This window comes from Engystomops pustulosus, chromosome 7 (assembly GCF_040894005.1).
Source record: "Engystomops pustulosus chromosome 7, aEngPut4.maternal, whole genome shotgun sequence".
Taxonomy (NCBI): domain Eukaryota; kingdom Metazoa; phylum Chordata; class Amphibia; order Anura; family Leptodactylidae; genus Engystomops; species Engystomops pustulosus.
Genome location: NC_092417.1, coordinates 118,863,337 through 118,880,253, shown reverse-complemented (window position 1 = coordinate 118,880,253; position 16,917 = coordinate 118,863,337). Strand labels below are relative to the sequence as shown.

Genomic DNA, 16,917 nt, shown 5'->3' with positions numbered 1-16,917 from the left:
TTGCTGCCACGGAACCTAATGGTGATGTGTGACAACAACTGCAACCTTGTAGGAGCTTTGCAATGAGCCAGGTTGATGCATATCCTGTGCCTTGTACATGTGCTCAACCTGGTTGTGCACATTTCGGGCCAACTACACAGATTTGCCGGAGCTGCTTCTTGAGGTATGCGGTGTGTGTTCACATCCTTATATATGCTATAAAGTGTGTATCAGCAGCAGGCAATCCAGTACGCAATCCAGTAGGCCAGAGTCGAAGTAGTTACCAGTAACACTTTACCAACAATGACTGAGGACATTTGTTCAACAGATACCAGGCCGCTCCACACATGGCTCAACGAGTAGGCTCCTACATTCATGATCTGCTACTGCACTATCCACTTTTGGAGCAGGAGGATGAGGATAGGGAGGAGTCACTGCAGCCTGGCTGGGGAGATACAGAGGAGAAGACACCTCCCACCAAGAACAGTTAGTCTTTGCCTCTGGCAAGCCTGGGTCATATGAGCCACTATATGCTCTCATGCCTGCTCGCTGACACCTTAGTTGTCTGAATAATCAACAGTGCCAAACACAAGGTTTTTCCAGTGCCTAAATAGGTTCTGCACCCCGCAATCCTTATTGCTAGCACTTGCGATTATTTAGCCCAATAAGCCACCTTCACGCCAGTGGAGCATTAAGGGGCGTGAAGGGGGGGGAGCTCAGTCGGACATGTGAAGGGCATGGCCAGCCGGAAGTGGGCGTTACTGTCCCCATGCCTTTTCACTTGTGATAAGTTGCTGGCTGCGTTTATTTCTATGCCAGGTAGGGCAAGGCATAGAAATAAACGCAGAACAGCACCACGCCGGATACATCAAGAGGCTTCAGCTGCAAAAAAATCACTGCGAAAAAGTGCCAGCATAAGATAAATATCCTCCATTTTCTCTACATTGTAGGATGAATATCTAATATATCAATTATAAGATATCTTTAGGATAAATTCTGATATTTTTGATGAGTTTTTTTAATTCTTCTTTCCAGTAGGAAGGTGTAGGAGTTGGACATCCAGTTTCAAAGCAACTTTTTCTTTTATAGTTTGTGCTATATTACATTACATAATATCCTATCATACTGTAAGAAATGTACTCATGTAACTTACCTTATTAAAATGCTACATAACAAACATGGCATGGGGCAGAGCGTTTCTAGGATCTTAGACATATTCAACATACATCGCTATCAATGTGCGTGGGGTGCAAAAAACAAGACTCCTTTAAAGTCAGGTTCTTCTTTAATTTATGTTTTGGTATAATTACTTGATTAATTATGTATTTTCATTCTTCACAGACAGGAAGCTGTCAACCTGTCTCACTTCTATGTTATGTGAGCTGATTCTGTCTGTGACAAGTTACTGTATCAACCACGGGCCAGGTGAATAGGTTATTCTGTGCCTACATTCAGGAGTATAATATCTAAAATAGCTAATTTAAAATAAATTATATAATAATCATAAATTAAAATATCGCTGTCAATATAGTTTAAATGTTTAAAGTCAAGTGACTGTATATTAATCTGCATAAACACATCCATCTTTAAAGTAATTATAAGGAATCTGCAAGATCCTGCAGTCAATTTGAAATGGATTTATTGAATTTGATGAAAAAAAATAAAAACATATGTAAATTTAAAAAGGAAGCACCCATGTGCACATCAGTGTCAAACTGTCCCAAGGGTGCACCATTTAATTGACTTTAGGGACTGATTGTACAAATTCAGACCTCATTCATACAGACATCTGTACTTTGTGTCTAACATCAGTAGGTGAGTGACACTTACCTGGTTGTTGTCAACAGAAAATGACTGCCAGCACTGTAAAGATAGGCAGTATAGGACCCACTTTATAATTTGCAGCACAAGCTGTGATAAAGCCCAGAGGCTGTGAATTAGCTGAGAAAAATATGGCTAGCTCACTCCCAAAATAAAAAACTGCATGCATGAGGCCTCATGCAAATAGTTCTGGGCAATTTGCTAATTCCTAATAATCTGTTATAGCCTGCTACCTAGTGGTTTACAAATGCAGAAACAGTGCATGGGTCTTTGGCAGTAGTGGTGAACCTATGGCAATCAGAGGCGGCACTCGGGCCATCACCCCAGGACAGAGTTCACCAAACAGAAACAAATCCACCAAATCTTCCTGCAGTCCCAGGCAATTTAGAGATGCCACTCTCTTAAATTTTGAAGTGACACTTAATTGGCTGTTTGCATCTGCGGAAAAAGGTGTTGACAGAAGTGTATTATCTGTGGAGGTCCTCCTGCTGGACCAACCATTCTTCCTGTACAGAGAGACCCTGGAGAGAAGCTACAATGATTGTCTGAATTTACCTTCCTTCTTTCAACTGTATTGGAAAGACGTGGAAAAACAGGTGGCAATAAGTTACTGTTTAAAATGCCATGGCACGCCACGTTAAATAAGTGGATTTTGGTTGTAATTTCGGCACTCTGTCTCTAAAAGGTTTGCCATCACTGGTCTATAGAATCCCATACTGCACCAATGATACAGCATCCACCTATAATGGGCCATTGCCTATGACTATTGTTCTTATGGGGATTTCTTTGTAGCCTACTAACTGACTATTATGGTTGACTAGGGCCATTTTAGATGAATGAGCCAGGCATACAGTTGCTGCCAGTTAATTGGTTGGGGGGGGGGGTTCAAGATAAATAAGGTGTGTCCCAGTAACACACACCAATAATGATAAATAGGGTAGTTTGTTCAATGATCAAAATAGTTTCAATATTGGTGCATAGCTTGGTTGAAATACTATAAAACACCTATATATATGCATTGCAGTAATTGATCCAGATTCTGTCCCAGTCATGCATGGTGTTGGGCATGGAAGATGACTCTGGCTCAAATGCCCATCGGGAATTTTCCTGTTTTCTTGTGGGGCACACAAGCCACACATAACCAATTTTAGACACTGTCACTACTCCGTCCCAATTTATATTCACTTCTCACATTCATAGTCATAACACTGAGGGGCACATTTACCATAGGCAGGCTCTAAGTGTCCAAGTTGTTGTGGTCACCTAGCTCCCTGATAAATCTGCCAGGCATCTTCGCTGGCCAGCGCCGGTGGGACTGTTAAGCACCATAGCCCTTGCCCATGGCACTCCAACCCCCCCCCCCCACTTGCTGTAGAGGTGGCGTAAGGGGGATATAGGCACAATAACTGACTGTGTACCAGGAATTTCACCTTTTTCAGGGCTTGGACTCCTGATGTCTGGTGTAATATGATAAATGTGTCTATATTTCCCATACTCTGCCATAATGCAAAACATATAGGAAAAACAATAACTGCCTATGAAACTGACCATAATTTATAAGTATCTGTGTTGGAAAATGAGGTTGTGGGCCACATAAGGATGGGGTGCAACGTAAATAGGAATAATCTGTATACAGTGATGTGGAATACTTTGGCATCAATAACAAACATAAATAAATAAATCCCACTTTCTGCATGGGTCACACTCACATGTAGCACCTGAGGAGTCATAACTCCTACCAAAAAGTTTATTTAGTAACTGGGATTCTCTAAAAGAAAATGTAACACCTTGTGTTTTTCTTTGGTTCAAAAGGCGCTGTCACTCGAGCTAAAGAAAAAGGCTATAATTCATATGCAAAGCAGAGAGGGAAATTTCACCATTTCATAATAAAATGTTGAAGCGCTTTGATCGCAACTGTAAAGAGGTGTGAAACAGTGTTTCAGAAACAGACAGATATTTGTATAATAAGCCTTTATGTATTGCCAGTTGAGAATAATAACATATAAAAAGCCTCAACTTACCTCATCTAACTGGTACAGCCTAGGCATAAATAAAGGAGAACAATACAATTACTATTACGTACTGGCTGATCTAGCGCTGCATCACTGTGTATTCTGTATAATTGCTGGCAAGAAGATTAATGTTTTGCTACATATCAGAAGAAGGTCACAAGGGGACTTGCTGCGATGTCTAAACATCTAGTCTTTAAGCTCCCCTCTTTTTTCCCCTCACGGAAATGAACTTGTTATGTTCCCTCTAATTATGGAGATTTCTTTCTGTGCGTTGTGGAATAGTCTCCATATTGTGTCTTCATGGCAGAAACTGAATTCTGTATTTACAAGGATATTAGGAAAGGTTAATACGAGTAACGCTGATAACAAAGTATCTTCACCCTTCCCGCTGTTTCAGGGATACCTTTTTGTTGTAGGTTAATCCAGTTATCTAAGTGTCAAATTAATTTTTGCATATGACTATACCACAATATGTTTTATAAAATATCTACTGTTCATTGCTGCATCTATGGAGATGTTATTGCATAGGCCCTTGTTTGTCTCTGTCTTAGCAACAAATAATTTACACAGAGCTGAGCTGCCTTACCACATATAACCAATGGACAAAGAACGAAGAATGAATTTCTAAATTAAGAAGAGCAAGTGAGGATGTAAGGCCAAAATGAAACTGCGTATGCAGAACTGTTAAAAATGAAATGGGACTCTGGTCAGGGCTGTATTTGCTTTTAGGCACTTGAGGGTCTATGTCTTGGTGCTGGAAAATCAGCAGATTCATACCGAATCGACACATGGACTAATAGATATGCTCATCTCTTTTTTTTCTCCATGGTTCCCTTCTCAGGCCTTTCACTTACATTAATAATGGCCTGTAGTGTCTGAAACATCTTGCATGTGCCCTAGTTAACTGTTCTGTTGTTACAAGTTTCATTACTTCTTTCAAGGATACTTCCCTCATCTTCATATTCTTAATAAATCATGAATTATTGGATTTCAGTCTTCTTATTTCTAAAAATTCTCATCATGTGGTTCCATCTGCTTGACTATAGTAGGGTTAGTGTAATGCTGTTGCTCAACTCTTCAAACTATTCACACAGTTTTTTTTTAAACAGATCGTGTTTATTAATTTCACCAACACACACTGTTTTTCTTAATATTAAATAATAATAATAATAAGATTTTCTGGATGATGTCACCACACAAGGCCATGAAAGAAACAGCATCTAGAATCTGCTTGGCTGCTTGACAACATATGGCTAGTGCTTTATTATACAGCGCTTTACAAATCATAGGGGATATACACAAATAAAATACTACATTACAGAGTACAAATAGTCAAGTGAAACAATAGGAGTGAGGCCCCTGCTTGCAAGAGCTTACAGTCTATGCAGATGAGAGGGTGACACAAGAGGTATAAGAGCTTGTATAATGGTCCAGCCATTCTTTATAAGGGGACAAAGTCATCATCCGCCACCTTGTATACAAAGTCGAAAGTCAATGGGGCTGCAGAGAAGCCTGGTATATATCTGGTGTTTGCTGGATAACAGACAGGAGCAGGACATAGGATGGGTAAGTAATGAGATATTAGAATTTGCCACATAAAAGGTTGGTATATAAAATGAGACTGCTGGGAATAGGAGAAAATCTGTGTATTTGCGTAAGTAATTGGCTTAGTGATAGAAAACAGAGGGTGGTCATTAATGGCACATTCTCAGATTGGGTTGACGTTACCAGTGGAGTGCCACAGGGGTCAGTATTGGGGCCACTTCTTTTTAATATTTTTATTAATGACCTTGTAGTGGGTTTATACAGTCAAGTTTCAATATTTGCAGATGATACTAAGCTGTGTAAAGTAATAAATACTGAGGTCGATAGTTTAGCATTACAAAGGGATTTGTGGAAGCTTAAGGAGTGGGCAGAGAAATGGTTGATGAGGTTTAATGTAGATAAATGTAAAGTTATGCACTTGGGCCATGGAAACAAAAAGTATAATTATGTTCTAAACGGTCAATTACTTAGTAAAACTGGAGCTGAAAAGGACTGGGGGTATTGGTGGATGGTAAACTTAATTTTAGTGACCAGAGCCAGGTGGCTGCTGCTAAAGCAAATAAAATTATGGGATGTATCAAGAGAGGAATAGATTCTCATGATAAAGACATAGTTTTTCCCTTATACAAATCCCTGGTCAGACCACACATGGAATATTGTGTACAGTTTTGGGCACCAGTGTATAAAAAGGATATAGTAGAGCTGGAACGGGTGCAGAGGAGAGCAACCTGGATTATTAGGGGAATGGGGGTATTAGAATACACTGACAGATTACAAAAGTTGGGATTATTCAGTTTAGAAAAAAGACGACTGAGGGGAAATCTCATTACAATGTACAAATACCTGAACGGACAGTACAAGGATCTCTCCAAAGATCTTTTTATACCTAGGCCTGTGACCAGGACAAGGGGGCATCCTCTACGCCTAGAGGAGAGGCGATTTTACCATCAACATAGACAAAGGTTCTTTACTGTAAGAGCAGTGAGACTATGGAACTCTCTGCCGCAGGAGGTTGTTATGGTGGACTCTATGTACATGTTCAAGAGAGGCCTGGATACCTTTATGGAGAGAAAAAATATCACGGGTTATGGGGATAAAACATTTATTTAATTCTTAAAGGTTGGACTTGATGGACTTGCGTCTTTTTCCAGCCTTATATACTATGATACTATGATACTATGCAGTTAGCAAGTTTGATAGGCTTGTCTATAGAGGTTTTAAGAGCATGTTTGAAACTTTGGAGGTTGGGTATTAGTCTGAATTACAGTGAATTTAGTGAATTAACAGAGAATTGGTGCATCTTGTGACGTGCATGAGAAGTTTAAATTAGGGTACAGATTAATCAAAGATCACTGGCAGATCCAAGAGCGTGGATTGGGCGATTGACTACGACAATAGAAGAGAGGTAGAGAGATGTAGCATTATGCATAGCCTTGTGGATGAGGGTGATTATGTTAAACTGTATTCGGAAAGTGACGGGCAGCCAGTGCAGTGACTGGCACAAGCTGGAGGCATCTGTGTAGCGTTTGGTCTGAAAGACAGGCCTGGCTGCTGCATTTAGAATATATTGGAGAGGAGAGAGTTTAATGAGTGGAAGACCAAGTTAAGTAGAGAGTGATTAGAGCAACAATTAGAATTTTAGAGGTTTCAGTTGCAAAAAAATGGATGGATTCTGGAGATGTTTCTGATATGCATGTAGCAAGAGTGAGCAAGCGATTGAATATATGCAGAAGAGGTCGGAGTCCAGCACAATCCTAAGACACCAGGCCTGCTTCCTCGGGTTATAGTGATCCCACAGATCCAGATGGAGAGGTCAGGATTGGGTTGGTTAGTAGATGGCAGAAAGTCAAAAAGTCGTAGAAAGATTAATTTTCAAGGAGAGAGGACATAATATTAGAGACGGCAGAGATACAATCACTAGTGTTCTGAAGTAAGGCAGAGGTGGCGTTACGTGCACAAGTATATAGCATCAGTATAAAATGTTACTGGAAATCAAATCTGCTGATAGTTTGTCTAATGGGGGCAGTATAGCAGGAAAAAAGAACCGAGGACTGAGCCCTGAGGAACCCCGACATTGAGAGGAAGATGACAAGAGAGATTCAGAAAAAGGAAACGCTGAAAGTGCAGTCAGAGAGATAGGAAGAAACCCAAGAAAGTACAGTGTCCTTCAGAACAATAGAGTGAAGCATCCTGAGGAGGAGCTGGTAGTCCACTGTACTAAATGCTGCAGAGAAATTCTGAAGGATGAGGAGAGAATAGTCACTTTTGGATTTAGCAGTGAGAAGATCACTGGAGATTCCTTATTAATGGGGTAACAACAGCTTGCTTGAAAGAAGAGGGAACAGCACCAGAAGAGAGAGGTTGAAGATTTAGCTATGTGAGAAGTGACTACTGGAGAGAGGGACTGTGCAAGATGTAAGGGGATGGGGTAACTGATGCAGGTAATGGGGCAAGCAGAGGAAAGGAGCCTGGACACTTCTTACTCTGTGACTAGCTCAAAGCAAGAGAGCGAACAGGGTAAAGTAACGGAAGAAAGGGGATAAATGGAGTGAGTGGATTGAGAAATTATTTTGTGGCAAATGCAATCAATTTGAACTTTAAAGAAGGGGTCCAGATCTTCAGTCCCAAGATCTGGCATTAGTAAGGAGTGAAGGAGTGTAAAGAGATATAGGGTGAATAGTAAATAGTAATTGATTCTCGAGTGTAACCCTAGCCAAGCCAAGTGGGTCTGCATCATCTACTGTAAGGTGTGTGACTATATTTGAAAATCAGTAAATGTTTAGAAGTTCATTCCGGTCAATGACTGAAAGGTCATTATTGACTGATAACGAATTGTGACTTCACTAAAAAGAATTCCTTTAAACTTTTAAAGTGAAAAATCTAAATGTATAAACTGGTTGTTTGAAAAAAAAAAACAGGTTCTTATATTACATATATTATATTCCAAAGATGCCTAGAATTTTAAATTGGGTTTTTGTAATAACAGTAGAAGGGTCAACTAAATAAACCGATCATACATTTCCCCAATAAAATGAAATTGACAGGTTAATGCATCAACGTGCCAAAATGTATATCCATCTATTTTATACAAAAACAGAATACATTTATATGGGGGAAGGAATTAATTGCTTATGATCTTAGAAGTCTGGCTCATAGAAAGTGATCTTTAGATGGTGACACCCTATCTATGGTGTCCATATAAGTTAAGATAACTTTATTTATCCTCAATAGGAAGTTATTTGGACCACAGCATCTCTGGCAGTCATCGACAGCCCACAATAAGCAATATCACAGACTTTACAAGCCATAAGTCTTGTAAATAGACCTTTATTCAGCGAGCATGTGACCATGCTTAGGCAAATGTGATATCACCGGCTGCTTGGGGCATTGTGACTGTTGCCTACTGTAGGCACATGTCTGAAAAATGCTAAACTGTGGTGAACTGTAATATGTGCATTGTAATTGGGGAAGTGGCACATAATTTGATAATACATTTCATAATAAATGAATTTGTTTAGGGGAGAAGTCCTCCCCCCCAAAAAAATGTGATGTGTGATGGCCTGTTAGAATGTGATTTTTTGACATGTTTTTATGTATTCATCATGCTCTATTGGATTGAGATCTGGTGACTGTGGAGGCCATTTGAGTACAGGCGGTCCCCTACTTAAGGACACCCGACTTACAGACAACCCATAGTTACAGACAGACCCCTCTGACCTCTGGTGAAGCTTTCTGAATACTTTACTATAGTCCTAGATTGCAATAATCAGCTGTAAGGTGTCTGTAATGAAGCTTTATTGATAATCCTTGGTCCCATTACAGCAAAAAATGTTTAAACTCCAATTGTCACTGGGGCCAAAAAATTTTTTGTCTGGATCTACAATTATAAAGTATACAGTTTCGACTTACATACAAATTCAACTTAAGAACAAACCTCCAGACCCTATCTTGTACGTAACCCGGGGACTGCCTGTACAGTGAACTCATTGTCATGTTCAAGAAACCAGTCTGAGATTATTCCAGCTTTATTACATGGCGCATTATCCTGCTGAACGTAGACATCAGATGTTGGGTACATTGTGGTCATAAAGGGATGGACATGGTCAGCAACAATACTCAGGTAGGCTGTGGCGTTGTAACGATGCTCAATTGGTAACAAGGGGCCCAAAGAGTGCCAAGAAAATATTCCCCACACCATGACACCACCACCACCAGCCTGAACCGTTGATACAAGGCAGGATGGATCCATGCTTTCATGTTGTTGACGCCAAATTCATATCCTACCATCCGAATGTTGCAGCTGAAATCGATACTCATCAGACCAGGCAACGTTTTTCCAATGTTCTACTGTCCAATTTCGATGAGCTTGTGCAAATTGTAGCCTCAGTTTCCTGTTCTTAGTTGAAAGGAGTGGCACCCGGTGTGGTCTTCTGCTGCTGTACCCCATCTGCCTCAAAGTTCGACGTACTGTGGGTTCAGAGATGCTCTTCTGAATACCTTGGTTGTAACGGGTGGTGATTTGAGTCACTGTTGCCTTTCTATCAGCTCAAACCAGTCTGCCCATTCTCCTCTGCCCTCTGGCATCAACAAGGCATTTCCGCCCACAGAACTGCCGCTCACTGGATGTTTTTTCTTTTTCTGTAAAACCTAGAGATGGTTGTGCGTGAAAATCCCAGTAGATCAGCAGTTTCTGAAATACTCAGACCAGCCCTTCTGGCACCAACAACCATGCCACGTTCAAAGGCACTCAAATCACCTTTCTTCCCCATACTGATGCTCGGTTTGAACTGCAGGAGATTGTCTTGACCATGTCAACATGCCTGAATGCACTGAGTTGCCGCCATGTGATTGGCTGATTAGAAATTAAGTGTTAACGAGCAGTTGGACAGGCGTACCTAATAAAGTGGCCGATGAGGTATATATATTGCAAGATATTACCGTATATACTCGAGTATAAGCCGACCCGAGTATAAGTCGAGACCCCTAATTTTACTACCAAAAACTGGGAAAAAATATTGACTCGAGTATAAGCCGAGGGTGGGAAATGCATTGGTCACAGACCCCCCCCCAGTATATAGCCAACCAGCCCCCTATAGTATGCAGCCAGTCCAGCCTGCCCCCAGTAGTATACAGCCAGTGCAGCCTGCCCCCAGTAGTATACAGCCAGCCCAGCCTGCCCCCAGTAGTATACAGCACTGCCCCCAGTAGTATACAGCACTGCCCCCAGTAGTATACAGCACTGCCCCCAGTAGTATGCAGCACTGCCCCCAGTAGTATGCAGCACTGCCCCCAGTAGTCTGCAGCACTGCCCCCAGTAGTATGCAGCACTGCCCCCAGTAGTATGCAGCACTGCCCCCAGTAGTATACAGCCTGCCCCCAGTAGAATACAGCACTGCCCCCAGTAGTATACAGCACTGCCCCCAGTAGTATACAGCACTGCCCCCAGTAGTATACAGCACTGCCCCCAGTAGTATACAGCTTGCCCCCAGTAGTATACAGCACCCTAGCCTGCCCCGTGTGGTATACAGCCTGCCCCCAGTAGTATACAGCCCAGCCCAGCCTTCCCCCGGTAGTATACGCCTGCCCCCAGTAGTATACAGCTTGCCCCAGCATTAAAAAAAATAATAAACGTATATACTCACCCTCCGGTGCAGCGCATCTCCCCCGATGTCCGCGCGGCTCGTCTTCAGGCTTCCGCGCCCGTCTTCTTTCTTCTGCCTGGCGCCGCCATTGCTCTCTCTCTCGGCCTGCGCCTAGTATGACGCGCCGCTGCTGACGTCATACTAGGCGCCGCCCGGGAGAAGAACAATGGCGGCACCCTGCAGAAGAAAGAAGACGGGCGCGGAAGCCTGAAGACGAGCCGCGCGGACATCGGGGGAGCAGCGCTGCACATCGGGGCCACCGGAGGGTGAGTATTTACGTTTATTATTTTTTAAGTATTTTTAACATCCTTATTGACTCGTGTATATGCTGAGGGGACGTTTTTCAGCACATTTTTTGTGCTGGAAAAACTCGGCTTATACACGAGTATATACGGTAAATATGTGTGGTATGTAAAACTGAAGAAAATTTAAACAATACAGCAATTTAACCAAATTATATAACTATAATTTCCAAAAAATTTCATTTCTGATAGACCTTAGACATTGTATTACAAGGTCAATTTTGCATTATTGTACAGTTGCTGTTTTGTGCTCACCACATCAATGTTTAACCCTGTCCGTTTATTCTTAGGCATCATTCCATGCATATAATGTAAAAATAGCCATAATAATTATGCTCATTTTGTGTTTCTTTAATTGTTGACTGTAATAGGTTTTCTTCCTTCCTTTTATTTGAAATCTCTACTTTGAGGCCCTAGAATTACTCAGCTTCTCCGTGCTAATCATCAACAAGGGCTTGTATTTAAAGATAGATTGTAAACTTCCTAATTAAAGCTTTGCATCACAGGAGCCCAAAAAAGGCCCTGTTAGAGGTTAGGGGCTGTCAATGTGTGTGAGCTGAATATTCTGGGGACTCATTGACCTCAGCACACAAAACAGCGTAACATTTGTGAATCTGATTAACTCTTTATGAACGAAAAACTATGAAGTCTGGAGGCTAGGTGCCAGTAAACACATTCTCCTTTGATGCAACATGAAAATGTACTGAAAATTTGAACTGATCTTTTTAGTCCTAATCAACTAATATAATAATTCATAATTCTGCACATTTTATTTGAAAGTAATAGAAATTGCTAGTATTAGTTTCAGAGCTTAGCCCAGCTTACTCTTTCTTTTTATGTTCTTTAGAGGTATATATGGGAGGTAACTGGACATAAAGACATTATATTTTTCTTAGCTGTCGATCCTGTAACTGGCTTTATGATATTCATGGGTTTTGGCCATCTATCATTTAGATATTTTAATATCTAAGTTCCATGTTATTTGTACAGTACTTAAGCAAAACCTACCATCCTGTCTAGATTTAGTAAGGACATTATACAGTGCAGAGGCCAATAAGCAGTTTATAAGCACAATAGTAGGGGTGAATGTTTGTTTACAGAAGCAAGCGCTGCCATCCCATTACTTCTGGAAACCCGGTACAGCATTAGATTTAATGCTGTAACAAGCACACGGCACTGGACGAGGGGACATTACTGTCTGTAAACAAACAGGGGCACAGCACTGAAGGGTGACAGAGGGATGGAACAACAGGAGTGACTTAGGAGGTAACATAACAGTTTTTTGTTTTTATATATTTTTGAAAAGCCTGGAAAACCCCTGTAAATGCAGCAGTCAAACCTGATTGCAGCACTTAAATGGAGGTGCATGGGCAATTCTTGGCCCCAATCTTTGCCAACACCAAAATGATGTCATCAGGGGTTTCCATTTGATGGGGTTTCCATTTCTGTATTTTAAGTTTGTTTTTTCTTGTTGTTTTGCAGTATATTGTATGAGCAATTTGACCCCATAAAAGGCAAACACCACTGAGGAACCTAAAACACAGAAAATATAAATACATATGTAAAACATTCCCAGTATACATTTGGTATCACCGTGATTGTATTGATCAAGGGAGTTTGTAATTGGGACGACACATAAGTAAACAGTTTAACTGAGTTTTTTTGTCAATTGTACTGTATTTGGTACTTTCACAAGTTTCCCTGGGCACTGCATGGAATACTAAATAGTGTCACATACAGCATTGTAAAAGGAAAAATAAAACAATTATGGCTAAGGATTCAAATCTGCTGTACTTACCTCAGTCAACCTGTGATCTTACTATGAACACGAATCATCTATAAGTATCTTTGTGTTAGGAAATTGTCCTTTTGTCACATCAAGATCGTAAATGGTTTCCCTTGTGCCCCCTGATAACACAACAAAAATACACTTTTTCGAAAAGTTGGCAAATCATTTCGCCAACTTCATGGGAAGTTTTGTCTGGAAATTTTTGTCCCTTGTTGCAATCACTTCAATTATTTGAATTAAGAACAATGATACATTATTTTTTTATTTCAGGGACATATCAATAGCAACATATTGGGCTACATTTATCAAAACTAGTGGAATCCGTACTATGTGCATTTTTCCTGTGGAATGTGCAGGGTGCGCCAGATTAATCAAAGCTGGAGCATGTTCTTCATAAATCTGGTGCCCCTTGCTCTGCTCTGGAAGTGAGCACCATTTTTTATTTTTGGTGTACTTTGTTCATGCTGCAAAATTATGGTGCGGACAAAATTGTGGTGCACATTTTTCTGTCTTGTTGGTGCAGCTGCAACACAAAGCTGGTGCAATCACTTTATAAATACATGTGGAAGCAGTCAACAGAAAACTGGTGTAAACACTTTAATAAATGTGGCCCTTTGTTTTATCTATGTCAAAAATACTAAACTAGGATCAGGAATTCTAAACTTGTATCTTTCCTACTTGCTATTCTGTTAAAAATGTACTTTTCCTTTAGCAAGAAAAAGAAATGTTCCTCAACCAAAACATCTTTGTGTAAATAATTCCCCCTCTTGATCTTCTCTTTCAAGTGAAATATAAATTCTGAAGACCCTTCATATTATGAAAGGTGAAGGAGGAGACACAGGCAGTGAGTAGAACGAAGTTATATTCATCAAGGCTTTAATCCTTCTGGTTATTACAAGAGAACATCTGCTTAAATCACCCGCCCAAAAATGCAATGTAAAAAAAACTACTTTTGTCATGAAGGGATGGTGACATTCTACTACAAAAAGCTAATTAGTACTTTGAGATCCGTCCTAGGAAAGAAACCTGATCTGTTTACTAAAAAAATAATTATGACACCTCATTCATAAATCATTGGCACTACCTGCTTTGGACTGATGGAATTATGATTTCCCAGTACAAATTGTCTGACCTGTTTTATGTTCCCCAGCACATAATTAAGGTGGTGTGTTAAAGGAAGTAATTTTGTTCAAAGCTTTGGCACCAGTAGTGTAATGTCTTTTCTCATATTACTTGTAGCTACTAAGCAACCTACAGATTTGTACCATGTTGTGGTCTAGTGCAAACAGCAGTTGGATGTCTGTTGTTTCATGCAGAATTCGCAGGATGTTGCTAGCCTGATGTTGAAGGTTGTAGTACTAAAGGGTAGACAGAGCCTTGGCCCACCCTGTCTGTCCATCTCACAACTGCCTGTGTTAATCCCTAAACTTTTTGTGTATTTACAAATTGCGTGTTCCCCCTGTCAGTTCTTAAGCAAACTAGGTCTGTGGATTCTCTGCTTGCCTTGTGAAATAACGTGATCATATTTCCTCTTAACCTGTGAAGTCACCCTTAGGATACTAGAACTTATGTTACGCTCATAAAAGAAGATATATGAATTGACCATCTCACATAGATTAATTGTAAAGTAGTAGATCACGCTATGCTTTTTATAAGCAGATTTTAAAATGAGGTATACATTTATACACAGGTAGGTAGCCCTGTGTATAAAGAGAAGAAAATGTTTCAAAATGGCTATATTTGGTGTTTTGGTACATTTTAGGGAGTCAGAGACATGGGGAACAAATCCACTAATGTTGGCTTCGGCTACCAGCACAGAGCGTGTGCAATTTAACAGGTCACAAATGGTGGTAGTTGCAACCTGTGTGCCATCAGTGTGTGAGCGCTGTTCATTGATTGATGAAAATAATAAATGATCTGCCATATCCTTTGCAGCCTGGCCAGTCGGCTTATGCATAGGGCTGTGGAATCCATGACCCTATGCATGAGCTTACATAAGTGAATAAGCTGTAGAAAATACAGCTAGCACAGGTCCTAGATACTCTTATATATGTTGGGTGACACTTTTATATACATTAGACCACCTAAAGACTGCCACAGGCCGGTAATAGATGTGATGCAGAACTCAATAGATCCTTTTCGACAGATTTGGCATGATTAGCGAGGTGCAAACTTTGTTTTAGAACAATACAATAATAGATAGATAATAGAATAGAATAGAATAATAATAGATTTTTGTTTAATACTTTAAACAGGTTGTGTTACTTGTAATATCTATTACTGTGTCCTAGAGAATTCTCAGTAGTATTAGGAATGTCTTAGGAAAATGTCTATAATGTTTAGTGATTTTTTTCCAAATGTATAATAGAGCTTGCACAACATCTTAACTCCTTCTTACACCACCTTTTGGTTGGTGCACTTAACAATATCTTGCTGTTCTTTTAGAAAGTTATCTTTTTCTAGATATATTTGAAAACAGTGAAAAGAAGTGAAAGTTGAAAAAATTTTCCCTGACTCTTCTACACATATCCCCAATGGGCTTGGTGGAACGTGTATCTGTTTTTATTGGGAAGACAAACTATTCTTAAAGTATTTTAGTGTCATATAAATCGAAAAAATAGCTTCGGGAGTAAGCATATTGTAATGTTGTAGCTGAATTCAAACTGTATCTACATGTATTTGAGGGTACAGTAAGTTAACTTACTCCTGATGTGGACTGTGTTTTCACTCACATTTTTTGGCTTTTTAGGCACAAATCAAAGAGCAACCATGTGGAAGAAACCGAATTCAATGACGCATATGGTGCAAACCATGTTTCCCAGTAAACGGCAAACCTCACAGTAGGCAAGAAAAAGTGGCTAAAAAAAGCGCAAATATACCATGGCAACCAAAAAAGAAGAGCAAAAAGGGTGGAAGATGTGATACATCCCCCCATGGTGTTTTACATATACATAGAATATATACTTTAGGAGCACAGAGTGAATATGTAAATTTCTTTTCTTTTCAGTAGGAGAAAATGATTTTCCTTTTATCCTTTTAAGGACCCGGAATAGGAGCATTTTTTGGCACCAAGGGCAAATATTCTGTCCCCTTGCTTTTCATGTATATATCAATCTCTACTCATTGTCCTGTTTACCATAGTACCATAGAATGTCACCGGATTTGAAGCCCTAGTTCCTCAAATGTCATAACAGCGGTAAACTTCGGCAAGTAAGGCATGTGGAATGGGTTCACTGTAAGTTCCAGGTCGGACCACAAACTAACATCAAAGAAAACTATTTTTGACTCCTTTGTGAACTTTTCGATATTTTACTTGGTGTCAATTCAAACATTGTAAAGCCAGAATAAATGCCTTGTCAATATAAAGGAGCACATTGAAAAAGAGCTATGTTTTCCCAAATACTCCCACTTTTCACAGCTATAATTTAGAATAATAATAATGAAACCTGCAGTCACTTCATGCATGTAGAAACATATCAGTTGTCCAATGAATAATGAAAAAATAATTCAAAAAGTAAATTTTATTCTGAAAAAATTGCTTTTAATCTGCTTAAGATTTACCTGTTGTAATAAATCCAATAACTCCATACATGATATTGTATGATGTATACATATTGCTCAGAATAGTAGGCTTTAAATATATAGCGGTGCAGTGCAGAACATGCAACATAAGTTGCAAAATAATAACGTGTTTTGGCTAGTTCCTGATAATTTGCACAAATAGACACACATCATCACATACACTCAGCGGAGGTTGGGGGATGGATGCAATAGTGGTCACTGTTGAACATTCATGTCGTTCAGAAGGAAGAAGCTTGATGGAAAGA

The 16,917-nt window shown here is 40.0% G+C and overlaps 1 long non-coding RNA gene across 1 annotated transcript in view; it reads left to right on the top strand.

Moving 5' to 3' along the window:
• Window positions 1-16,662, top strand: part of LOC140068945 (uncharacterized) — a 52,567-nt gene extending 35,905 nt beyond the window's left edge. The window contains exon 4 of the long non-coding RNA XR_011848644.1: window positions 15,840-16,662. This is a non-coding gene — a long non-coding RNA (uncharacterized lncRNA). The remainder of the gene's footprint in view (window positions 1-15,839) is intronic.
• Window positions 16,663-16,917: the final 255 nt, after the last annotated feature.